The 27,328-nt window shown below is 47.3% G+C and overlaps 1 protein-coding gene and 1 long non-coding RNA gene across 3 annotated transcripts in view; one reads left to right on the plus strand and one right to left on the minus strand.

The window, feature by feature from the left end:
* Positions 1-27,328, plus strand: part of LOC114872666 — a 50,075-nt gene that overhangs the window by 7,481 nt on the left and 15,266 nt on the right. The gene's annotated exons all lie outside the window — the stretch shown is intronic.
* LOC114872673 lies at positions 256-5,268 on the minus strand. Its single transcript, XR_003788806.2, has 2 exons — positions 792-5,268; positions 256-677 (listed from the first exon to the last, which is right to left on the minus strand). It is a non-coding gene; the product is annotated as an uncharacterized LOC114872673 (long non-coding RNA).

Below are 27,328 nucleotides of genomic sequence, written 5' to 3' on the forward strand. Positions count from 1 at the left end.
AAATAGAAGGCGGAGGAGGTGGAGGGGTTGGAGGAGAAAGAGCAAACGCCCGCAGCGTGACACCGCATTGCGCCCACTTGCCAACCCACCCAACACCTAAATTCGAATTAGGCAACCAGCCCTGTCGTTTCTCGTCAACACCACTCTCTTGTCCTGGTAAACGTACAGGCAGGACATCGTCCTATCCTTACACCTATATAGCTATCTATCTGTCGTTGTATGTGTTTAGGGTAGACAAAGAAAGGGAGACGCTTATACGTATACTGCAGCGATCGTTTATTTAATGTATTGATTACATTTTCATAAAACTATACTAAAGCAAATATTTTTCAACATTAGTGTCCTTATCTGCTTAGGTGACTTTTATCCTTTACGCGAGCTTTCTTTGCTATATCGACGGGAAAGTAATCAGAGGGAGAGGGGCAAAAGGCTCGTTTTCCTCTTCCTTTGGTGATCGATATCAACGTTATCGACTGCTTTTCTCGCTCGGGGTTGCTCACGTATTCTCGGCAGGCGTGCAGCCAAAAGGCTCGACTTCCAACTTTCTTTTCTATCCTGAAATCGGTGCCAGTTCTCGATTCGAACAATTTCGTCTTCTATCATCGCGTGTCTTCTTTGCCAAAACAAAGCCCATTAGAAAGCATTTGTTTTTCCTTCGCTATCGATCGTTTCTTCCCCTAAAATTAATAATATTGGAAAAAAATAGTCTGATATTTCGGTTCTGGCTAATCACGGTGGTATTTATATTCTGATGGTTGGTAGGTGAACATTAGGCGGGTACGTAGTCGTACGTTTTAGTCTTGTACACGCGGTCCCTCTTAATGCTCTCCTCGCGGTCTCTCTGTTGGCTCGCGTGAATAATTAACCAGCGACTGGCGTGTAGAGTAGCTTTTGCCAGCACTCGCGGCCACCTCCACGGTTCGTTTCGTTTCGAGTAACATTCTAGTTACGCTCTCTTTTCTGCTTACTGATGCAGCTAACGTAAAGCTCGTTCTCCGTCCTTTTCGGCCCACTCTTTTCACCACCGTAACGTTCGACTTCTCCTTTTGAACGCCGCTTTTAGACGATAAAACACTGGTTTCATCCTTGACATTAACATTTCATCTTACCTTTTTTTTCTCCTCCTAAGAAAAAGAATACTAATAAAATAATTTAACGACTTTGTTTATCGGTATCACAGGTCAAGCTTAGAAATGTTTCGCAGCTGCGCGAGATCGTTGTGTAATCCTTTAAAAAGAGTTTTTAGAAACCGTAGATATTGATTGGAAAAGATTGCGAGGCGTCGGATCGTTAACGACACACGTGAAATCGGCGTCGTTGGTCCGTGATAAAAATAATATGGCTTATTAGCCTCCGAGGGCTGTGTGCCTTTGGGGGATAGTGATGGTACGCGAACGTGGTAGTTTGGCGCGCGAGGGTAAAGGGTGAAGGGTGAAGGGCGAAGGTGGTAAGGGTGAGCACAGCCGTCCGCGTTTGTACGTCGGAGGTTCACGCAGCAGGGAACGAACGAACGAACGGAAGACAGAAAGAGAAGAGGAGGGAATAAGCGAACGAAGAGGGTTGGTCATGGCACACGAGTAAGTAGAAAGAGATAAAGCGTTAGAGAGCAGTGGTGCAGAAAGGGGAAGAAGGATGGCGAGAGGGGGTGGAAGTTCCCTGTCGCCGGCACGCATTGATTTTGCTCGACAGACAGCCGCCTGTTGGGTTCTCTGACTCCGGATCCTAACTGTTCGCTGTTCGCTGCCTTCTTTTCCTTTCCCTCCCGCCTTTCCTACTTTCTTCTCGTCGCTTGTATTCGATATCTTCTTTTCTCGACGTGCCCCAAACCTTTTGCAATCACAAAATTCAACGTCGTGTTGACTTTTCTCTCGTCCCGAACTACGCGAGTAGAGAGTTCGATTCTCGCGCGTGCGGATACTTGTTGCTGCCGAAATGAAAATATGATTCGTTATACGTATACAGGGTGCCGAAAATAATTGTGGTGAAATTTCAAGGGCGCGTAGGTCTGATCGAGATAAAAAAAATTGCGAATTGTGAATATGTTTGTCTGTTATTGGGTCGATGATAAACTTGATTGGGTCAGCGTTTCGATATCCACGGCTCTCCGATCGTAGTTGCTTCCTCGTGATTGTTCCCAGTGGTCGGTGCCCCGTGTTTGGTGCCACGTTGAGAGGGGAGATTAATTACGCGTCGAATAGGAAATGTCGTCGTCGGTGGTGGTGGGAACAGGCTGAGGGATGAATGCATCGCGATACCGCTGGTCCGTATAATGCATCACCAAGTTAATTATTCGTTAGCCAGCGTTAAGCCGTTTTAAATTTTAGCCTTGGCCGTAATTGTCGATATCGACACCATGGATCGTAGTAACGAACAAGGTAGCGTTGTAAATTTTCGAATCACCCGACTAAACTTGCTTTTACGTAACCACGAGCTGTGTTTTACGGGTCGGATAATTTTCTAAAGGATCAAGAAATAAACAAGGGTGATCGTGCACGGAGAAAAGCGACGAAATTGCGTTGAACTTTGGCTTCGAAGCGGTCGCGTCTAGGGTTTCCTTACCCCGTAACGAGCTTTCAGATCGTTGCACCCGTGTTTTGCGCAAACCTCTGTTCGCCACCGAATAAATCGATTCGAAATATTTCACACGGCTTGAAATCGAATTTGCATGAAATTCGAACGTAAAAATTCAAATGAACGCGCTATGCATTTCTGCACTGGAAGAGTAACCTCGATGTACACATTATCGGGAGTCGAGACACCGATAATAGCGATAGTAAAAGCTCGCGGCTGGTGCGGCGTACGTGTCACGGCAATCGAACCGCGTATCGAAGCGGTGGAATTATTTACGAAGCCAACGTATCCACTTCCGTTTATCACCCCCTTGTTCGCACCTCCCGCGTTTACAAAGTTCCGCTCGTCTAACGTGAGCGAGTTACGCGTTAACGTAGCGTGGGAGGGGATGATGGTCGTGGTACGGTTAGACTCGACGAAGTGGTTGGATTTCAAGCGGAGGGTTAGTGGGTGCTAGAGGGCGCGAGAGAGAGAGAGAGAGAGAGGGTGGGTGGATCGGTGACTAGGCGATGGAAGGGAGGGAAAACCTAGCGGCTTGCTGGTTTCGCAGCGCGTGCCGTTTCAGCGCCAGATGGCTTTCAAAGAGCGAGCGAGATGAACTGAAAGGAAGAAAGAGAGAGAGATGTTAGGTATACGTGCCCTCTTCTTCCCTATTACCCTGAGGTGGATATACGGTTACGCAAGAGAACGGAAAGAAAGGAAACGGAACGTAGCCAACAAATACAGGATTGGTAGTTTTACTTTTTCTTGAAATTTCATTGAATTTTCCATTTGTTTTTAACTCGAATGGATATCGAGTCAAGAGTGTCGAGTTCGAGTTCGATTCGAAGAGAAAGTTGGAAAGAATTTGATGCGGTGGTGAGACGGGATCGGTAAGCGACACCAGTCGCGCGTCAATTATCGATAAGCGATCACGATTTCGAAGAGTACGCGAGATGAGCGAAAACAAGGATCGTTCGTAAAAGGCAAGGAAGGCGATTCCCGCCTCGTAAAAAGATTCGCAAACACGCATGTAATAACGCGTGGTTGGTTGTATAGTTGCGATGGGCTGCCGAAAAAGCAGCCGTGCTCCGTTTCGTCGTGCGCTCTTACCCCACTCTTTGGCGCGAATCGGGCGATCTTACTCAAAGTACAGTAACCGTACGATCTAGTGGTCCGTCGGTAGTGGGGAGCAAGGTACACGAAGACGAACGAACCGCGTCGAACGCGCGACTCGGTTCTCGGGTCTTCAGTCTAGTAGCAGCCACGGTTGCTGTTGCGTCGACCGGTCGATTCGCTGGTGCTCCACGTGTGAGAGAGAACGAGCGGTTCGTTAACGATGGATTTTCTCTGGTACGGTGCGTAACCGATCCGCGTCGCGTTCGTTCGCTTGCTTGCACGGTCGGTTGGTCGGTGTGGAAAACGTGAGCGCACGCGCAACGTGTGTCACGGACAAAGGACAGCGATACCGACGCGTTTTAAAAGCGTCTCCACTCTCAACCCTCTCCTCTCTCCTTCTCTCTTTCGTTAGTTACCCGTCTCCCTCTCTGTTTCATTTTGCCCTCCCTCCTGCTCCTCTTTTTCACCCTGTCCTCCCCATCTTTCGTTATCTCTGTCTGGTTGCTTGTTGGTCGGTCGGTCGACCGTTGTCTTACTCGTTTGCCCGCCCGCCTGCCCGTTCGCTCACTCGCACGCTCGTTCGTTTCGACTCCGTCGGCTGTGAGGCGCGCGCGTGAAAATATATCCTGGCCGTCTGGCGGTAGCGCCGAAGCATTCAGTCAATTAGCCGTAATGGCACGACCTGCCGCGTCGGTCTCGGCCAATTAAGTGGTGATTAGTGCGCGGAACTCTGCCATCGCTCGTATCTCCCTCACACTCCTTTCCGTTCGCTCGTGTGTACTGTTGGAAGATAGATCGCGAACGCGCGAGCGCGTTGCTTCTCGTGCAAAGGCGCCTCCGCTGCCAGTTAGCAGAGGAGTGCGGTGTGAACAGCAGCAACTCCTTTGCTCCGTATCCGTGTGTCGTGCGAGCTCCGATACCTGGGACAACGACTCACCTTCCTCTCTTTTTCTCGTTCGCTCTTTTCCACTTGGTTCGACGTGCTTTGACTACGATCAGAAAGAAGAGAGCCTTTTTCGCGCAGCAGAATCGCGATATCCGTTCGGAGCTGTAAATCACGCGTCGACGTGTCGGACCAGAACGGCGGGAGTATGCGCGATGAATAATGACACCAGTGGAGTAGCGTTGTCGCGCGTCGCAAACTTGCGCTTCGATGGTACCAACGCGCCGGAAACAATGACATTTATTCTTGCTTCTTCGACTTCTCGTCGTCGTTGTTAAGTTTTGTGTTCGATCGGTGATGATATAATCAAGTGCTCCGACTCGCTGCTAAACAACGCGAAGATTTGCTACGCGTTAACACCGAGTAGCTGGTTTATTTTTAACTATCAACGCGAATAGCCATCGCGCGGAAAGGTGGTGGAATAAAAGTGTGTGTACGTGTGGTACATACGTATATGCATATGTGGGATCCGTGCGTTGATCGAGGATAGACGGATCGAAGAGAGTCGTAGATGTAGAAAAATGCTCTTCGATCGATTAGCCGAGGCGACGAAGAAAAACCGGCCTCGTGCCACAGTTTCCTGTTAGCTTCCCAGCATTGCGTGCATTCGCCTCGAATCTACGTTGAGAGCATACGGAGCTCTCGAACAACAAACAGAATGGACTTCCGGGCGCCGCATCCACTCGTGCATCCTTCGCACGCAGGACACCCTTACTACTATCCAGGTACATTTTACCGCTATTTTTCATCGTCGAAACAAACGAGGGATCGTTATGCGATCGTACTGTTTTTTAAAAAAATGTCGATCCGAAAGAATAATTTGCCACGGTTTCGTTACCTTCTTCGCGCGACCCAAGAAATTGGCTTTCACCGAAATTTCTATCGTCCACGATTGACGTGCCGCTCGAAGGCTCGTGAAAAAAATAAAAAAGTAAGAAAGAGAAATAAAAAAATTTGGCCGTGGAGAGTAGGCACGAGCTTAACTCGTTCACCGCAGAACCGTGCACTGCGTCGAGTACTGGCAATTTTCTTAACTGCCGTGCCGTACTTCGCCTCCGGTTGGTCGCCGCGTGTATAATTTAAGTTATCGCCACCGCAGTGTTCTTTCGGAGACGCGGGAGAAACCTAACGTCATCGCACACACGTACAATTCGCTTGTAGCAACTAGATTTTTCCTTTCTCGACGAAAATGCCAAACTTAGAATCAGATAGCACTTATGTACGAACTAAACCTATTAAAACTCAGCTTTTCCACCTTTTTCATTTTTCGCCAGAGCACGCTCTCTTTCGTCCTCTTTTTTTTCTGCCGATTTTCTGTTCGTTTTCATCGCACCAGGGGCGATAAAACTAACCGGACATTCGTAACGCCGAGGACAACGAGTCCGTTTTAATTCCTGCGCGCAACTCGAACGACAGATATCGGGTATCGTGTCTGCGACCGCACACGAAGAACCCTCTGGTACTTCCCTCCCTCCAACTCCCCTTTTTCGTCTTTTCTTTTTGCCCCAGCGAGAAATTAATTATCTCTCGGTGACGAGCAATTCGAAGCGATCGACGTCGCCGATCTATATTTTTCTCGAATAAAAAAGAAGCGACTCTTGCAATGATTACGTTTCACGTTGGTTTAACGATGAATCATTTACCTCCTTTTTAGTTTTCATTTTTACGCGACCGCGCACAAATCAAATCGAACAAAGCAAGTCTTTTGTTTGACTTGACCGTGTTGCGTTCAATTGTCACACCTTTCATTCTGCATGGTCAACTTGTTTGTCCGCTGAACGAACCGCGAACAAATTGGTTCCAGGTATATCGAAGTCATTTGATGGAACCAAAAAACCTATTCAATTTATGTTTCGAAATGGCTTAATTGATAGAGGTTCGAGTAATTGCGGAGTACGGTATTATACGAACGCGTTCGCTTTTACTCGCGCCACGATTATGCATGTATCGTTCTTTCGGTCGATGCCAGTGGAAACAGACGATACGTTATTGCCATTATTAATAATGTATAAAAGCGAGCGCCGCTGGCTAGGCTCTTTGGAGCGTTAAAGCGATCGTTTGTGAGGGCTGGCTCTTAGGCTTTTACAATGGGGCTGTTGCTGATGAAAAAGGTAACCGAGAAAGCAGGAAACGAGAGAAATACTTTTGTCTTTTAATATTCACGTACAAAATATTTCAATAAATATCTGTGAAAAAGAAAAGGTCACGTTTTGTCGACGCGTTTAAGAATTGAAACATTTGAATTATGCTCGTACATCGTGACACGAAAAAAAGAACAGTGCATTTCATTATCAGTAATCGTTACGAATCGTATGTCATTAGAGATAAATGTTATCGTCGAAGCACTTAGTTGCAATACGCTCTCAAAGATAATTATTGTAATTAAGTTGAATGCGCGTTACGACCTTAAGTGTTAACAGTTATGATGCCTCAATGTCATGATTATGTGCGTGTTACATTTTCTACGACACAAAAATAGATCTTTTCACTTATCGTATAATACGACACGACAAAGTAGCACAATATACAAATGATATACGTGCATGTTTCAAAGGTATATCATTTTGTTTCCAAACGAGCGCCGGTAGCGCGTAACATAATTGACGTAGAAGTTTCTACTGTGCAATGATTAGTCGGTAACCAGTTTGCTGAAAAGTACTGGGTTATGCAATCCAACGATCTTACCATCTCGCTGGTAATTTTTCTAAGAAGTCGTTGACATAATAACGATGTCCGTTTGTCGGTTGGTTTGCTTTATCGAGGCATCAGTGCACGGTCCTCCTGTGGCTGCAACAGTCTACAAGGAAACCCCACTGACGGGCCTCGGGGTTAAATCCAGTTCCATTACGGGATCTCCGATCCGGGTGGTCGCCTAACAGCCTCTAACTTGGCTAATTCTCCTAACCTCTCTTCTCCCTTTCCTTTCTCTCTACATGATTCGTGTACACATGTGCGGATATGTAATCGTACTAAACACGCGAACGGATTTCCATTATTAACCCTTTCGCCAGCGAAGCGAAATATAAATGTCAAACAGGTGCACGTATGCGGCTAAAAGACGATTCAGAAGTGTCGGTCAATTTTTGACTTAAAGTTATCGGAAGCATGCTTGACATTTCGCGAATTGACCAAGAAACACCCAACAGTGGGTTTCGTTTGCGTTTGTTTTTTTTTCTTGTCGATTTTTACCTGTTTTTATCTGGCCCACCCGTGCGCCACGGTAAATGTCTCGCAAGGCCTGCTCGCTACTCGGACCGTAACGAAGTGGAACGGGCGTAAAAACGAGTGGAAGACAATTAAGGAGGGTCCGCGGTTGAACGGGGCGGGAGGGTAGAGAGAGTAGCTCAGGTGATGGAAGAAGGAATATAGGTGGAGAGGGGAAAAACGGAAGGTCGACCACCTACCGGTCTGATAAAGTCCATTACCTTCTCCCTTGCCTTTCGATTCTCCGCGCGATTTCTCTTCCTCTCGCGTTTCTCCCGTCCAAATTCGCATACTATCGGCTCCTTTCATCCTTCCACCTTTCGCCACCGGTTAGCCTTTCCTTTCGTTTCACGGAAACACATTCGCCATCGTTTATTTACGTTTATTCGCGTAACCCTCATAGAAAATCCTTTACTTTTTTCCTTTCCTCCCTGTCTCTTCGTTTTCTTTTTTTTTTTTTCAGTCTTTCGCTTACTCCACGGCTTACTAAATAATTGCAAGGCACCGAGGTTACTTTCTTTTTTCATCTCCTTCCTGTTCTACCGCGCTCGACAAAGGACTGTTAAAATAACCCTTTGTGTTTCTACCCCTTTTCCTCGAGCTTTGCCAGACTCTGTCCTCTTGATTTTCCTTCCTCTCTGACTCGTCCGAACCCTCGTCGTCCTCGTGTTGTAACCTTTGTACCTGAACGTTTAGCGTATTTATAAGCGCCATTCCCTGTCCTCTATCGTTTTTTATTTCTTCTTTCTCTTCCTTTCCGTCCACCCCTACGTCGCGGTTTAAAGAGATTCTAAAACGTCCCTTGTATCGTTCCTACCGACAAGCTAGGAGGTTAATTAGGAAAACGTAAACGAAGAAAACTTGTTTCCCGCTTCGACTGTTTTATCGATTGCCGCGGTGTATCGCTTATATCCCCTTTCCAACTTATAGCCGTTCCGTGCAAAGCGTTTACATTTCGAAACGATCGGAGTTTAAGTTTTATTTAATTTTTTATGTAGGAACGGTCGTAGCGAAAGGGTTAAAGGTTGTTTTATTCAGACACGAAGCGCTTCTGCTAGCATCTCCGTTAACAAATTCAAAAATTGCTGGTACCTCCGATAAAGCCTTCTTTTTTAAACGTACTGTATAGATCAGCCTTAAAAGCAAGCTTTTCTGTTGGGACCCAGACGGGTGTGCGGGCGCGTTAACTCGCGTGACAAAGGATCATCGTCTTTGTCGAGGAGTATGCGCCTCTGTGTGTTTTCAACTTCCGTGACAGAACTCGAGAGCAGGCTGAGTAAAAAGTGTTCTCTCTTCTTTTGGCCGCGGTTAAAGGCGCATGCGCGAATGTGCGCGCGGTTCTTTTCAAAAGCGTCTCGGCTCTTTTGAACCGCGCCCCGTCGCGTTCCTGTTTTCCTTTATTCTCTTTTTAATTCGACCCTTTTGCTTTTTCTTTTCTTTTCCTACCTTTTCTTCTCTGTACGCGACTGCTTTCGACTGTTTTCGAAGGTTTTCGGCTGGTGCACGTGATAGGTGCCACGCGAGCGCATGTAAAATGCATGCCGCCGTCCCGACACGAGTGTTTCCTGTTATATAACTCACGTACGCTTTGCTCGAGTGTAGGTGGTTCGGGATGGTTGGGGTGGCGAGGTCGAGGGTGAACCGAGTACGAGAGGATGGAAGAGAAGGGGCAGAGCGGAAGGGAAAGGGTGGATGTTTTATCGTCGAAACGCGCACCTTATGGCGTCCACTTGTTCGCTCGTTGGGAAACTTCTTACTTTCGATTATTAACGTCTCTGACGCGGTTTTTATACGTTTTGTTTCCGCGAAAGCTGGCAGCCATGGAAACTTGACGAGGTAATCGAGATACACGTGCGCGGCTGATTTTGTTAGGAAAATTTCATTCCCGGAAACTGCGAAATACGCGTTGCTTTATTAAAGGTAAAAAAACATAGAGGGTGGCTACATGTTCGAGTGTTGCGTTTGCACGAATGAGAAATAGTCACTCGCCAACGGGATTCTATAATTTAAAGTTCGACAATATCGGTTGCTCGTTTTACCGACTAATCGATAAAAGCAGAGAATTCTATAAATCGCTAGAGTTACGAAACCTATGAGAAGGGAGGTTAAATTGCTATAAATTACCAGTACATTAAACACAGCTTTTGTGTTGCCTGTCTGTTCCTTTCCTTTTACGTTTGTAACTCTGCTGTATTGTGGGGAAATATTATCGATTTATTTTCATCGTTGAACACAATAGAATCTCGTGAAACAGGGGTTGTTCTGTGTTTCACAATGAATCTACTTTCGTCGTATCTAGACACGACGAAGCGTGTCTTTTCGCTCGATGAAATTCGTAAAGACGGTTTCGATGAAGTTTCTCGATAGGGTAGATGGTCGATGAATAGCGAAGATCAATCGTTCGAATTTGATTGTCGGACAACAACAAGGTGAATTTTTCGAGACGCGTTATATCTCTGCGTCGCGACGCTTCGCCTGGCTTCGTGTTCTATAAGCATCGAGTTCGAGCTCCCCATTCGCCGTGAAATAATCACCGACGAGGGTTGGAAGAACCCAAGGACTATGAATTAGGTATGACCCACCCCACATTGGAAACTCTCCCCTTCGATTTCGATCAATACTCCAAGCGAAGGTGGCGGGGAAGGGATGAAGGGCTGCACGCTACTTTCTTTCGTCTCTTTGGAAACCCCCTCTCGACCTTTTCTCGTCTTTTTTTCCTTTCACAGGCACCCTCCACGAGTCAAAGGCCAACAGTCGAGTATAAATCAGAAGGTGATCCTTGGCAAACAAGTTGCCACGCACGGGATCTCGCGTCGAATTAATTTATCTACCAACTCTTCGCCTTTTACCCCTTTGATCGAGATCTTTTCGTTTCAGACGAGAAGCGAATAGTTTCTTTCTACATGGTGGTATCGTAGCGTCTCGTTTACGCTGGCTTTTCACTCGCATTTACGTTATGGATTCCGCTTGGATCGTTGCGTTAATTAAATTTCGATCCTCTTTCGGCGATTCGCAAATTATTCTTCTCCTTTTCCCTTCCTTCGTTCCGACGATTCTTTAACGGCGAGCTTTCAAACTCTGACGGCGTGCATTAACTTTATTGAACGGAGTTAACTTCGTTCGTTCGGCTAGCCAGATGCAAAGTGGCGCCCTTTTTACCATACACCATGCCGCTTCCATATAAGTAAGTGCTTCGTTCCATCGCACTCCAACGCATGGTCGCGTATTTTTTCGAATCGATTTTAAGAACGATAGAAACTCGCGACACTTACAGAGGTAAGCGTAGGTGGTGTCGCGAAAGGTAAAGCGCGTACCCGCTTTGGTAGCCGAACCCGTGCCATTTAAGAAGGTAATACGTACTGTGTCGATAGGCGGCCGTAAAGAGGCTATAAAAGTGTTTCTCGCCTGAAATTTTCGTTTCTTCTTCTTATTTTCTCCTTTCGTCGGCGCGACGAAAAGAGAGAGGTGTCCCGCTTAACTCGTAGCCGACGTTGTAAATTACGATCGCTTTACATGATCGCACAATTTATGGCTAATTCGTAATCATTAGAGTCACGCGATCCGTTATGGGACGGGTTTGCATGTTGACTTCTCGCTGCGAGTTGATAACCACGAGACGGGCGAAGAGCGAAGGGCGAGGGGCAAGGGTTGGAGGTGGAAACGGGTGTTCTGGTGGTTGCACGGAGGTGCCGTACAGTCCTGCAACGAGCGGTGTATTTCATTGGATTAACGTAACTGGCGAACGGCGTTTGCGTTTCAATTACTACGCGAATTTACGATTCAATCGCGCCTGCGCCGACTTGGTCCGCTGGCGTCGAATGGGACGCTCGCAGCCACGCCGCGAACGAAATGGATTGGAAAAATGGTCAGTGAAATCATTCCAATGAAATTAGCACGACTCTCCTTTTTCCTCTCAGCTTTTATGGCCATCGAATCAGAGGCGTGTATCGAACGGGATCGCTTTTAAATCGCGATCAATCTGTGTAGACGCGCGAGACTAATTTTTATTTGCTCCCTGCACCCACGCTATTTGATTTTCCAGTTAAACGCTTTATTTTTTTTTTCACTCTAACCGGCCCAGTTTAACCGGATATGTCATAACGCGTGTTCGAACCGTTGCTTTTCGCTTTGCGGTTCGTTTATTCGCCGCGTTATTTCGAACGAATTTATCGAGTACAACAGGCTATCGTTGAACAGTGATTAGGTTTGCGTTTAAAAAACAAACAAATTACTATTTTTTTCTGACAAAGTTACGGTAGTTTCCCTTTCAGCCAGACCTAAACCATATTTATACGTCGATAAGCTACTTATAGGGTTCAGGCTGGAACGCGGAGATTTCCATGTTTACCCATTGTTTCGTCTTGCTGGAGAGAGAAGCACGTTGGTGAACATGGGGAACCGAATAGGATTTCCCTCGAAGCGTCGACTTACAGGGTGGAGGGACAGGAGGGAGGTCGAGTCAGCCAGTAGCCAATACGCTATACACTGTTCCGTGTTTAAGTTTCTGCGTCCCGTTTGCTCCCTTTTGTCCCGTCCCGTTACGTCCCGTCGCTCCCTTTCTCGTCAGTTTCCCCATCTCCTTTGCAAATTATTAATCACCGATGGTAGGCGGTTCGCGTGGCTCGCGTTCACCCTCCGTCTTGGCGTTCTTCCAATACGGGCCAATTTAACTGTTGCCAACGCTGAGCAACGGGAAGAAAAAAGAAAGGATTGGAAGTGTCGGTGATTAACGTGGCTCTGGTGCCAATTCGTTATCTTCGAAACCTTAACGCGTTATCTCCCACTCGTGGATGAATTGGATCAAACGAATAAATAAGAATCGTCACGAAGTTGTATTTAATTCTGACAGGTTTAATATTCACAAATTATTTGGAAGAATTTTTTATACGCTCGTGTAAACGACAAGTAGGTACAAGGATATGAATGACGTGCGAGATGAAGAGAAAAAAAAGAAAAAGAAGAATATAAGATAGAAAGGGAAGGGAAGGGAAGGGAAGAAAACGTCGTCGGGGTTAAACGATCGGAACGCACGAGGCGTATCGTAGGCGGGGTATAGGTTTTAACCTGTGCCGAGTGGGACGCCGCGCCGTCGAAGCTGCCGTTACCTTTCGATCGTAATGAAAATTGATGGCCTGGCTAACCGCGTTTCACGACAGTTGCAGCTGCAGGCGTACCTCCTGGCAACTTGTTCGCTATCCCATCGAGCGTGCAACTGGTCCTGCTGGTGTGCTTCACGGCTGCTTTCTGCGCGACACTCGCAATAATCGTTTGCCCTCTCGTTCGTACCGTCTGCTGATACTTTTTTACCTGGCAGGCTTTTACGGTTATCATCCTGGTTAAACGATCGCCGGTGAGTCGTGTAATCTCGCCAGAGAGAAAACACGTAGGCAGGAGGAGCAGGGGTAGGAAAGGTGTTACAATCGAGAGAGAGACGGTACGAGTTTGCCGGAGATTGTCAGAGTAAATTCTAATAGGCGTGTCAAACGATGGTCGACAAGGTTGTTCGACAAATTGCCTCTTGACTCTGTTTCGCTGACAACGATTCGTTCCGTGACACGGTTACGATTTACGCCCGGTTCGGACACCGAGTGGAATTCTCGGAGCTGACGAACACTGTCAGCCATTTATTTGAAATATAATCGTTAACCGCACGTTGCACCTTTGAAAGTGCGTAGACAAAGTCCGAGAATACGAGGAGTCGTCGAACGCGGGATTTTCAACCGTGCCATCGCAACGATAGCGATCTGCCGTGTTGACCTCGTTTATTTACGAGCAGTTTTCCCGCTTTCCGAGCACCGTAGCCGTCGTAACGCGTAGCAAATGACAAAGGGTCGCGAAAGGAGAAAAGCCACCCCTCGTAAATCCTATGACGCGTTAAACCATTGAACTTCTCACCCCTGTCGCAAGAGACGTTCGTGAGATATTCCTCTATGGCATGGCTCGACGAGGGTTATCTTCCAGAATGATACGAGTTGCCAAACTCGTTCCTCGCCTTTTTTTTTATATCTTAACATCAGCTGTATATTTCCTGGTTCGTGGCTAAGGGAAGTACGGGTAGGACGGTCCGATGGCCCGTTGCCAGCGGTTGTATAAACGTGACCCGAAAAATTCCAAAGCGAAATCCTCCCGTTCGACAAAGACAGAGGCAAAAGAGGCTGGACGCGTCAGTCCAAACGACATATCATACGGCCGCGTTATTCGCGTGCTCTTCATCGTCGTCGACCGTCGCCGCGATGGACACGGGTCAGAACGTTTGTCGCCTGTCGTACGGGCGAGATTTTCGTGGCTTCGAGAGATATTAATTTTCGAGGGAGCTATGCTTAACCCTTCAGACTCGATGTCGAACTGAAGGGTTCGGGCTCGAGGGTTAAATTGCCGCGTGGAAAAGTACTCGGACGGTCTGGCGCGATAAAAAAACGCTTTGGAAACGTTATTCGACGTCTGGCGTATAAATTCCGGTCGAAGAGGTCTACGGTGTGTCGGCAAAGTTAAACATTTTTTTAATTTTTTTATTCAGCATGATCGGCAAGGAAATTATCGGAATGAGCGAGTAGAAGGAAAGTGGCTGAAGCGCAATTCCCTCGGCAATTTGCTTAAGCCGAGAACGGATCGCGGCAACTTGGAGAGCAACGAGAGTCGTTAAAATTTTCCCTCTCTCCTCCTACTTTCTTCTCTCTCTTTCTCTCACCGATGCTTTTTCTCTGTTCGCTTATATTCCCGCGGGAGGCATTTCACCTCGACGATTCGAGACGAGAACATAAACGAGCGTAGTAACGCGTAGTTACGATCGGGGATCACCCTTAGAGAGGGGTTGCTGAAACGGCTCGTAAGAAACTGTGGAAACGAGCAAGGATTTTCTAGAGAATCCGGCTACCCTTAACTAATACCGAAAACTCGTGATTTCTGGACATTCGCGATGGCTCTGTACAAACATCGATTCGCTGTTTCGATTTGTTAGATCGAAGGAAAGCTTGCCATTGATCGGTTATCCGGCTTGGCCACTCGGGGAAGCTCTACAGAATGCTTTGGGGGTGGTGCGTCACTCGAGCACGTAATTCAGAAGAGGTTCGACCCTCTTCCTGTAACTGGGTCCTCCCTTCTTCCTTTCCTACTTCCTTTCCGACTTTCGTCGAGTTTTAACTAGAATTTGGATAGGTTGGTGTTAAAAAGTCAAAAATAAAATTGCATACACGTACATTTTTAATTCGACTTTATTGGTTCGTAAAACAGAGTCGCTACACGTTTGTTGACCGTTAAAAGGATGAAGCAAGAAGAGATAGCAAGACATTGGTTTATTGGAGTAACGCGAGGAATACTTGGGCAGATTCTTGGCTTAGCTCGTTTGCGAATCCTCTTAAACTTCTCCTAGTTGGAACACGCTGTTCGTTTCTCGAGTACGCTTGCCCGTTGCACTCGTTCGTTCGTTCGTTCGTCGAATGGTCTATACAAGAACGAATTCCAGGAGAAACCAGTTTCCGGCTTCCCGACACGGCAATTCGTGCAGAGCTACTCGAATCCTGTCGTTTAGAAGCCTTCGTTCGCTTCGAATCGACTCTTACCGACAAACGTGATCTCGTGATCTCGTCAAGGCGTGCCAGTCTCCTTACCTTGAGAAACTCTTCCTTCTGCTTTATTTTTTCGTTTCGTTTCTTTTTTCTTTTTCGAACGACAGGTATTCCTACCTGTTCAGCCACGTTCGCGTTTAACGCGTTTCAACGGAGTGCTGTTGTTTAATATTCGAGGATCACGGCAAGATCTTGCCGCGATCGATCGATTGATAACAGTTCTGGTAACGAGCTAATTCCCAGGAAACATGGTTTTACCGCGATGATTCGAGCTGTGGGAAAAAGAAATTGTCTCGAAATAATTGAACGTGGGAATTTGAGGCTTCTATTCTGTAACTCTAAACCAGTCACTGAGAAACTGGTATCGCTTCGTCAACCGAGTCCATCCTGTTGAACACGTTCAGTAGATAGGGTGGGTTGAATTGTTGAAAAATCTAAACTACGCAAAAATGTCTAACTCTCGTGTAATTCAAGTTGCGATGTACAAGGGATTTGTTTTTAAGAAACAACCCGAGTAATTGAAAGAAGGAAAGCGTCGCGTTGAACCGTGAAAGTTTGGGAATCAGTGGGTTAAACGAACGAGTTAAAGTCAATTCACGCAATTAAAAAGGCCTGCTGTGGTCTCATTCCTCTATTGGAGGGTACGAATCGAATGCAACGTCGTTTAGCGATCAATTTTCTAGAATTCGGTTGATCGAAGGGCTTGCTGTAGTTGGTATAGCGTGTAGCGTATCGCAGGACAGCGGCGCCGATATGTCCTATACATCCTAAACGGATTAATTAATAATAATGCACGGTCCCGTGCATGTTAAGCCTCCTTTTCCCTCCCCTGTTCGGTTTCCAACACGGCGAGACCGCGCGTGCCCATGATTATTTTAATGAGCGGGCCACTATAGCGTCCTGGTCGATCGATTATCCAGCTAGCCGACGAAATTAATAACCCTCTGTGTGTCTGCTCTTGTACGCGCGTTGACCCATTCCCCTGGCAATCTCTCTCTCTGATAGCGCGAACGTTTCCACGGGAAAGCCTTCCCGCCATAACCGCGCCGGCTCGTTAACGAGAAAACGTTTTTGATGGCCGCGTTCGATGCCGATCGCAGCACGATAACGAGATTCTCGCTCGGTGAACGGCTCGAACGCGGTTAAAATCTCCTCCCTGCGGACTCGTTGTCCAACGCGTTATCTTCAACGCGCAGGATTTCTCGAAATTTTCTACTTTGCACGCGCAACAACCTGTGGCCGACACCGTCACCTGTACTCGTATTTTTAATCGTTTGCCAACTTATTCTTCCATCTCGAATTGATTCCCCTTTGAAAGCGATCGAGCTGCACGAATATCCAACGGTCTTTGATCGACGATGCATTAGCAATTCTCGTCACGAGACCCTTCCACTAGCCGGATACGAAAGGCAATCGACTTTGGAGAAGATTCCTTCGACACTGCGTGTCCGTCTTATTAGGGGTTGGTGGCTGCTCCAAAAGAGTTGAAGGGTGAAATCGATTCGAAGCTGTCGTTGCCAGATAATCGAAGATAATTACCTTTCGTAAGCGACTCGATTAATACTGTCGCTTCTCTGTAACGGAAATCAGCTAATTGTTTCTGTTCTTGCTTCTGAAATTCCTCTCTCTGTTTCGTTCTCTGAGAAAAGCATTACGTCAGATGGTTTAATTCTGTAATCGGTACATCGACGTACATGGGCAGAAACGGAAGTTCAAAGGGTTTCCTCGTTTTCATGACGTTCGATAGTGGTAAAAGCGTACATATGTCTGCAAGCTGAGGAACAGAACTATAAGATGGATCCCGCGTGATCATCGCGGCACTTGCCTGTCTATTTTCGTACTGCGAAAGAGCATAGCTGCGCCCTTTTTTTCGCTTCGATGAAAGTCAGCGAGTTAAGAACGTGGTGCAAACGCAGGCCAGCTTACGTTTGTTTCCCAACAGCCTATTGGCGTCGTTTGACACTGTTGGCCCCAATTGCCACTCGTTGACCCCACTGTACGCGTTGTCATGACTCCGAGTCATCGGCTTACCAGCCTGTTAAACTTGCTCCCTGGCCTCATCGCCCTCCGTAATCATCCGACAGTCGTGCTCTCGCCTCCCGGTTCCCTCTCTCTTCCTATCTCTGTATCTCGGTTGTTCGAGCTTCTGTGGAAGCAGACATGGGACGAGAAACTTGCTTCCATTGCTTTCGCGTACCAGTCGAGCGTGTACGCGATGGTGTGCAAGCGATCCGATAGCGAACCACGAGCGTCAAGCGTCTCTTCTCCTTGGCATGCGTGCGTCCATGCATTTGCAACTTCAAACGTGCATTCGCTAAATTGATTCGGGCCACGAAGCTTTAAGTCGCGCTCGAGACTTATGGAATCCTTTCCTTTCCTCTACAGCTTTCTCTCGATCTTACACTTTGGCATTTTTTTCATTTTAACTATGTTAGTAACGCCTGGCGGTTCTATAGAATACGTGAAGCCTCGTTTTAATTTCATTTTTATTAAAAATAATGCGACATTGGAATATACAGATGTTTTTTGTTGGTACTCAAAATGAAGCACAGCATAGGCGTAAAACCGTGTGTCGAATCGAATTCAGTGATCCTCTTGTTCGACTCGCGCATCCGTTTTACGCCGCAAAACAAACAGGCTGACTGTGTTCCGTAATTGGTCGTAAAACTAGAGGAAGGGCCGTGGCCCGCGGTTTCACGGACCACTCGGTGCAGAAACGTTTTTCCCGAGAACTCCGATCTCGCGCTCCCGTTTCATTGAATTTCTCGGTATGTATATCGCGGTTCGTGGCGCTCCTCTTTTAGCCGGCGCGCGCATTCAGCGGACGTTTTTCAATGAAAAGCATCGTCCACCGAATAATTGCCGTCCCCCTTACCGCTCGATCGAGTTTCCGAGTTTCGTTTACCCGCTTTACTCGATCAGATGCAACGGGTGTTTCGCGACAAATTATCCAGTCATTCTTTATTTATATTAAATATTTTACATTCAATTAATCTTTCCGAGGACTCGAACTTGTATCGAGTCTTCTTTGTGAAATAGCTTATACAATGATCGCACGTTGAAAGGTTCTCGGTGCAAGAAAGGAAAGCAATCGCGAAGTTGTGGAACGTGGAGGGTATCGTATCGTATCGTGACACGCTAGTCGAACGTTCAAACGGCTTATCGAGAAGAGTTGTTCGTTCGATCGATCGATCGATCGATCGAGCAAAACCCCTGATGACGTTTTTCCGCGAAGTTGCAGCCGCGGTTTGCGATCGGTGACGTCTGCGATAAGAGGCTGGAAGCGTGTGTACGCGAGCAACCCATCCTCTTTCATCGCGACGTCGACGTCGACGTCGAACCGGTCGACTGACATCAAAGGCATAGCGTATAAATCAATTACCGACGACAAAGCGACGCCAGCGAGCGTGCCGGGTCGCTGATACGCTGACGTTCCGCGCAAACTCGATTATCGATACACCTGGAAGGTCGATGCCTCGTCGACGGGGTAAGCGAGCATCGGTAACCGGGCTCTTTCCCTGAAGACAATCGGATCTTTCAAGGCCGGTGGCCAACAGGGAAAACGGAGAAGGTTGAATTTATCGAAAAAGATGACATTCAGCTTATCAATGTTTACTTGGCAAAGTAAACACGAAGCATTTACCTCCTTATCTTTCGATTCGTTGCGAAAGCGTTGTTTCGTTTTCTCTCGATTTGCCTTTGGCAGGAAAAACTTTCCAAACGAGATTTTCACGAACGTCGAAGGCGAGTTAATTAACCTGTCGAACCGAGAAGCAATTACCGTGGACACAAAGGCTTCGCAACTTTTTCCAACATTGTTCTCCCTTCGAGTATCAACTTCGTTCGCTTTTGGTTCCGCTGCTGCACCTACGACAGCAGCAAAGCTTTTCATCCGAGAATTCCGAGGTTTCATTGATCGCGGGTTAAGTGGCTCGGTGACACCAGTTAACCTCGCGCGCAACGCGCGTACAATCCGCGTGATACGAATTACGTTCGAGCCTATTTGCGTCGTCCTGGCTTGGCTCGATCCCTCGATCACTCGCCCTCGCGCCTATACAGCCTTTTCCCTAACTTTTCTTCTGTTTTCTCTTTAATTTCATTTCGACCGTTTTTTAAACAATCTCTTTGTTTTGTCTGTTTCAGGTAAGCCGATGTAAATGGTGCAATATAGAGTAGAGAGTAAACGCGCATCGTAAGTTAAAATCCTTTCATGGAGAACATAAATAAACAAAGTTAATTTTTCACGTTTTTAACTTTGCTTATTTATATTGTCGCGTCGCCGGGCAATAAAACATTGAGAGAGGTGTTAAATAAAAAAGAGATACATTGATCGGTATGTAACGGTACACGATCGTTGTCATATCGGGATATCGGGATTTCTATTGACGAATTGGAGTACATAAATACTAGTGTACGAATGAGAGTAAAGACAGAGGTATGCGGTGGTCGTAACCGATTTGCGATGGATCGAGTTTCGAAACACGAGATCGTTTCGCGCCAGTTGAACGTTTCGAAGTGTAACGGTGAAAAAGGAGGAAAGAGGATTTACCGGTGCGGAGCGCGAAATGTGGGGTAGAGAGCGCGGAATGCGGAGTCGTAGCGATTTCACGGGCGGACGATTATTCGGATGCGAGCTCGTGGCGCGGAGAAACGACGCGGCACGGCGCCCGGTGTAACGAGCGACGACTACTGGGCTCTGTGTACCCTGATGAGAGAGAAAGAGAAAAAGGGAAAGAGCGAGAGACGAGGCTGCTCTCTCGCGCGCACCACCGCCCCCGTAATCGCGGTTAATTAACGAGCCGGCAGCTGGTAACGAGGCTGCCGATTACTTGCCGCGCATCGGCCGCGATTATTCCGGCTCCTGTTACCTTCCGGTTCGTCGAATCCACCTACGATTCTCATTCTTTTCACCGAAAGCTTTTCCGCTTTCGCTTTTGTCTGATCATTTTCTTTCTCGCTTCATCCCTCTGCTCTTATTTCAATTCTTTCGCTGTCTGAAGCGCGCATACACTTTGTCCTTTGACATTTTTCAAAACCGTTGTCGCTAATGATCTATATTCTCTCTTACGAGTATTCAAGCAGCTTAAACTGCAACTTGGAATTATTCTAAAAGTCTTGAACAATTCTTGAACCTTGTAGACTGCTTGAAACGCAACACGCGAATAAACGGTGGGATTTCTTTTTGGTGCCAAGGATTTCCAGATAAATGTGTTTTCCAAGCGACCAGTGATTAAAGCGTTCCCTCTTTCGCTGCTGGGTGCTGTTGATTCGTCCGTCCCCAGCCTCTCTCTTCTTTTCTTTCTGTCTCAACGAAGCGTCTCTATCTTTGCAAACGTCCTTTTTCCTTGCTTTACCGACGAGGGAAACGCCACTTTTTAATCTCCATCTACGTCGTTTTCTACGGCGATGAAGCAACTGCTGCTTTTCGTTAGAGTATAAGAAGAGTGGTGGTAGGTAGGGTAATCGGGCGGAGATAAAGAATTCGTGTATCGATGAACGATTTCCGTCGACAGAGTTGACGGTTACAGAGATTGAAATGGCGAAAGGGGTCAGAGCGATGCGGAGGAAGCAACTTTTCCACTTTTACCTTGGCAAATCCCAGGAGTCGGGACCCGGTGTAGTGTGTACTTGGCGTGAAAAGTTCTCGGTGCCCGTTAATCTTCACCCTCTTGAAGTTTCTCGCGCGTTACGCAGACCTTCCGACCAAGTTTTCCGCGGAGAAACGGCAGAAGGCGAAAGGCGAAAGGCAAAGGGTAGATAGAGAGAAGGCAAGGTTTCCTTAGCTCGTCGGTTATCAAGCATCGTCTGAAACGTTAGGGAAACTTCTCGGTGTTGCTGAATAAATAATAAAGAGGAGGGAAAAAGTTGGCTACAGGATACCGAGGCCAACCTCGTAAACTCTACTCAACTTTCTCCACAGAAAATTTGTACGTTTCAATTCTAGAAGAATATCGCAATGTTCGGTTTGCTTTTCGATCGAGTTTCTGGAAACGTACGTGTACTTAGGTCTTCTACGAATGGAATCGATACGAGGATGTCGTGACATGGCAATTGTTTCAAGTGGTCAAGTCAGGTAATTCAGCCTGTACACCGGCGATTTCTGCAAACAGCTCCGTTTATATTTGATGGAGCGAAGGGAAGGAAGGTGGTTCCGAAAAACGGATACGAGCCAGTCTCGATGGAGTAGAGTCGCGTCGATATCGATTGGCCGGTGCACTCGAGTCACCCTCGAACGATCCTTTATTCCGCGTCGACTTTGCTGTCGGCCCGTTTAGAGAAGAGAGCATCGCTTGGCCTCGTATTTCTTTCTTCCGGCCCGAGCTAGCCCGTTCGAACCACTCGATCGAGATAAGCGTCAACCGCTGACACGACATCCTCGCGTCGCTCGGGGACTCTGTGATCTCGTGTACAGTGAACAGCACGGATGCTTTCGCTCGCTTCCATCGCACCTGATTCAAATCTCAAAGGGGACTTTTATTTTAACTTAAGCTTAGGTTACATTGAAAGAATACGCTAGGACTGGTAAGAAGCTTTTTCTATGCTCTCGATTTGACGGAGTGAAGCTTGTAGAGGGTTGAAAGCATTAACTCACGATCCCGCGTTTTATGAATTTACGAGTCCTCGGTGTGGGAGGATCATCTAGATAGGACAATCTATATCCTCTCGCCGTTATAACTCTCGTTGGGGCACACCGAGTAGGTCGATTCATCCTTCCGACCCGCCTAGCACTCTCCGGCTCGTTAATATTAATTAACGACGGTGACATCACGGATCTTCTAAATATTTGATTATCTCGAATAACTGAGAAGAGGCAGGGCCGCGGCAGCTCGCTTTTCCGCGCCGTTAGGCGCCGCTAATCACCCTTTAAATTCGTTCCGGTCTCGGAAATTGAACGGCTTCTGGGTCGCTTCTGCGCTCACGGCGAAAAATAATTATCTCGAAATTCTCGGAGAAGCTCGACAAACTCGCATCTTCCTTCTTCGACCTGGTTCTTCCGGCGCGGCGGCGAATCGAAATTGTTCGCCCGAAGCTACGTACCGGGATCGAATGAAAAGTCGAGTGGGGAAACGAGCATCCAGGAATAACGCGCGGTGCCAATTTTTACCATCCTCGACAATGCGCAAAACTCTGTTCGTAAGACGATTCCACAAGCTGAAGAGAATTTATACATGGTGCGTTATCAATCTCGAAACGGTTCAAGCGTGTTTCGGCCTGCATTTTTCATCGTTACCCTTAAGCCGGTACCCCTTTCGTTGATCTCGAGGTCCCTAAAGTGCGTGCCGGAATACAGGAGCGAAAGAAGGGATAGGTAAAACCGATATCGTGGGAGTAGTGGATTGCCGGTGAGGGCCGGAACGTACAGTTCCTGTTCTCGTTCCTCGTTCCACGTTCCCATTCCCGAAAAGAGGGTCGCGGCAAGCTTGTACGAAGGAAATTGGAGGCTTCTCAGGAACATATTGCCCTCTCGATCCTCTCCAACTACCCTGCTGGCTGGCACGAAGCGGGATGGCTCTCTCTATCTCTCTTCGTTTCTCTTTTCGAGGAGATTGAAGAGAGAGAGAGAGAGAGAGAGAGAGGATGGTTGAGTTTAAAGCCAGGCAACTAGTTTCGCAACTGCTACCTCTACCTCTCGTTCCTGCAACCCCACTTTGGCGAATAAAGAGACGGAGGGTGTGCCGGATGGTGGTTGAGAGGGTGAAGGTGGCAGTAGGAGGTAGAACGAGCCGGTGAAAGAGCAGGAGGAGAAGAGGGGCAGGGGGATGCTTAAAGCTCGAAGTTCGAAGCTCGAAGCTCGAACATGGCTGGTGGGAGACACGGCCAGAATGGCTCTATCGGAAAAGGGTCCACCCGATCCGGTTCCGGCTTTGCTCGCGCGCGGAAATGAAAGAGACGCCATTGCTCAATATATTAACTGCTCTAAGCTCCGATCGATCATTCTACCTGAATTATCCTTACGAATAGTTAATTTCGTAACAGCAATGATGGCGCGAACGATTCTTTTTCTTGAACGCGTCAAGGGTTCTCGGGTAACGAGCCGTCAAACGTACGCAAGTGTTATCGATTTTACCGGATCCGTTCTCGTTTCAAAGCTTTTACGCGTATTTTATCCATCCTCCTCTGCCTGAAAGCCCACACGGTTCTGTGCGATTCAACCGTTCTCTATCCGTACTCGGTGAACCATCGTTAACGAGCACCGACTCGTTCGTTTAGTAACGTTTTGCCCGATCACCGGTACAAATCGCGTTTCATCGGGCGAGAATTCTATTAATACCCAGCACTGTGTGTTCTGTTAGCTCGTGTTCGTTGCGTTAATATCCGGCCGTTTCGATTACACCGTTATTTCCGTGATGCGATCATTTAAACCCGTTCGACGATTAAAATCCCTTAAACGCCGCGCCGAGTCTGGCTACGTTTCGCGAAATTGCTCTCTCGGATTTCCCGAAGGTAAAAAAGTCGTTGTCAATTTAGGCTGTGATCGAAGATCGTGACGATCAATTGTGAAACAGATCAATTTCCGGAACCCGTTTAACAGTTTCAGATCTGATTGATTAATTGCAACGCGTATCTATTTCGCGAGGGATCGATTCTTCCTGTTCCGTTTCGTGAGCCGAGAAGCACTATCGTGTGCACCCGTTTACAGAGGGTAGAACAGAGATCGACCGGATACCGTTGTGTCGTGGGATTAAACGCGGCCGTTCGAATAGACAAATACACGTGTATCTCTGACGCATCGGACACGTAGCGCTTTCGCGATGCACCGGTACGCACGCGTGCTCCCGCATATGATCCAGCAGTTTCGCGGCATATGTCGTTTCGCATCTATCCGGTATCCCCTATATCGAATCCGCGCCGCGGCTGTATCGCGTGCGGTTAACTGATACGCGTATTGCCTTCCGTTTACCAACACGCACGCGCCCACCCGTTTGCTAACCCCTTTGCCAACCCCGTGCCGACCGCACTCGACCACCAACTCGCTAGCTAGTCTATGTTTGTACTCGGTAAGCACTGATAGCTTTTACTGCATCGATAAGAACTGTCCCTCCGCTACTCGCCCGACTCACGTTGCCTACCTTTGATTCCAAGACAAAAGGGATGAATTTGCCGAAATTACCTTCGAATAGTAATTTTATATTCGAGTCGTCTGCGAGTTGTTTATTCAACGTCCATAGGCTGAATTTCTTTTGCGACATCGATAGACGAGTACCGAGTCAAAGGAATATAATAAACGACGCGATAATTACGGTACGGTGGAAATCGTGTGAAAAATCCAACGTCAGAGACGAAGGTGGCGCAGCGGTGGTTTAAAGAATATATACAGAAAGAGGGAGGTTCTTTCGTGTTGCTCGACGAATAAGAATAAAAACGGCCGGAGAAAAGGTAGAGAAGCAAAGAGCAGCACGGACGTGGCGCGAAATGAAATAACGACTAGGTGGTCGCGCGAAATGGAATAAAAATTCACGCAGAAACGAGCTGGAGCGCGAGCGAGAACGCGAAAAATTAAACTCCCCCTTTTCCGCTTCTCTTCTCCTCCTTCCGTCTGCCTAGAGGCGACCGCCTCTCTTTTCATACTTCCGATTCTTCTTTTTCCTCGGTCCGTGGCAGCTTTTTGTTCTGCCGTCTGCTCTATCGACGTCGTTGGAAACGGGGGAACGTGCGAGAAAACGGGAAAAAGGAAAAAGGAACGGACGAAGAAAACCGATTCGCGTTTGCCGACTGATTGCGATTGAAATCAAAACGTTGCGGCAGAACTGGCCGGAAAAACGATCTATCCGTCAGTCGACCAGCCTCTGCGGGCGAAAATGTTTTTTCAATCTTCTCGCTAGATGGCTAGATGAAACGCGAGGGATGAAAGCAGGGTTGAAATCGATCGATCCTCGCGTTTATCGTAGATTGGTTGAAATTAATTTCCGTTCGAGTCGATCCGGTTACGTTTCACCAAATCTCATTCCCGCGAGGAACGAAACAGGAGAGTAATGTTCGAATGGGAGAAAATGGACGACTCGTAGATGATTTATACGTGTATTCGCAACGAACGTGGCCAACAGGTATCGTTCGGAGGATCGACGAGGAGCGATGAAACGGTAACGATGCGGAGAGAGTCGGGTTAGCGATTTTCTCATCCCTAATTCCAGGCACGAGGCAGAGGCAGACGCACGTACAGGCGGATATCAACGAATTACTTTAGCGAGTCACGAGGCTGGAAACAGGCGAGCGAGCAAGCACTTGCGCACGATGCCAGAAGGCCGAGCTCACAGTAGGGGGTGACAGATGGGCCACGAAACGAACAGGGAGGGGTAGGACGGTGGAAGGAATGGAGCAATAGCCGCAGGGGATCGAAAAAACAGCGAGGGGACAATTAACGCTGGTCCGTAGCAAATCGGCTTCTAATTCGAAGCTTATTTTCAGCGCGCCATCCAATAGACAGACGAGGAGAAAAGGAAAGAAAAAAAACAACTATCCCGAAACGTTTAATTATTTAGCGTAGGATTTACGCGTTCGTTCATCGAGCGGTTGTTTCAGCGACCAGTTGCGAGGGGGTAGTTGCTTTGCTCGCAAACCTTTCGCCGTGTATTTTGCGTACAGATTCGCGCGATCGAAACAGCAACCGGTTCGAGCTTAGCACACTGTGTACGCGTAAAAACAGACGGGGAATATTTTCCATGGCGTGCACATTCGTTATTCGACCGGTCGATGCCGGGTAATTGAATACGCGGCTTTTATACGTGGTCGAGGGTGGCGTACAACGCAGCACAGCATGGTTCTCTGCTCACGATACTAGCGGTAGCCGTGCTGAAAGGGTAGAAGGGTACAAGCAAGAGAAAGAAAAGAGGTGTCAGATAGAGAGAGAGGAGCCGAGGAAAAACGAGGGAGGAAGCGAGGTAGATGGCCGGAAGAGGGCAAAGGATGAGAAGGGTTGGGGACTAGGCTACACTCGATGTGTTCTCCTGTTCCGGGGTTTTATAGCAGCGGTCGGAATTAATGAGGGACCGTGTTTTCACGGCGGCCGAGTGCCGGTGCAGATTTCATTTTACTATTTACCCCGGAGAATTTATTCGACAACGATCGACCGATGGGGTGTGGTGAAAGTAGGGGAAAGGGGTTGACAGTCCGATGACACGGCCGCGGACGACGTTTGACACAATTCGGACAAAGAACTTTCCTTGCTAGTCAATTTTGTCAAAACATTAAAACCATCTCTCTCTTTATTCGAGGGTATTTATTTAATTCTTATTTCATTTATACTGAATTCGAAGCCATCAACGCTCGAGGATTTTCTATGTGTATTTTTAACGAGAAAAGAAAAGAAACGTAGCAGATACGTTGCGTAGGGTGTCGTATATTTTACAGCTTTCCTGTTTTCACCACATCCCGGAAATTCGTTCACCCTTCTCGTAGGTCCGTAGCGCTCAGATTGGTCGGGGATAGCACTGCGGGGTCGTGAGCATCACAGCGGCGTACCACGGACAAAACGTTATTAAATCGTGAATTCTCGTCACGTTCCGCGATCTAACGAATTAATATGGAAATTCCAAAGCACCTTACGAACGAACGAACGAACGAACGTACGTACGGTGTCGACGTGAAATCCCAGATGCACCTTTGGGACTACCATCGACAGCGCGGAGATCGAGTCTCATTGGCGTCGCTGTTTCAACTTTTCTTTTCCTTTTCGATCTTTTTTCTTCTATCTTGTTTCTACAAGTTCTGTCGTTACTTTTATTTTCATTCCCTACCAATGGGAAGCTCCCTTGAAATTAAACTTGGAAAAAACTAAGGGACGTTAAATTATTCTAAAAAATACAAAGATTGTAAAATTCTTCTTTACGTTGGGTAAAAGTGATAATCAGGAATTTTGTCGCAATGTGTAGACGGCGGGCATGGTACGCGGTAATAACTCTGGTTCGACGGATCTGACAGGTCTTTATACGCGCCCGTTGAGAATAGG

Source organism: Osmia bicornis, chromosome 3 (genome assembly GCF_907164935.1).
Source record: "Osmia bicornis bicornis chromosome 3, iOsmBic2.1, whole genome shotgun sequence".
Taxonomy (NCBI): Eukaryota; Metazoa; Arthropoda; class Insecta; order Hymenoptera; family Megachilidae; genus Osmia; species Osmia bicornis.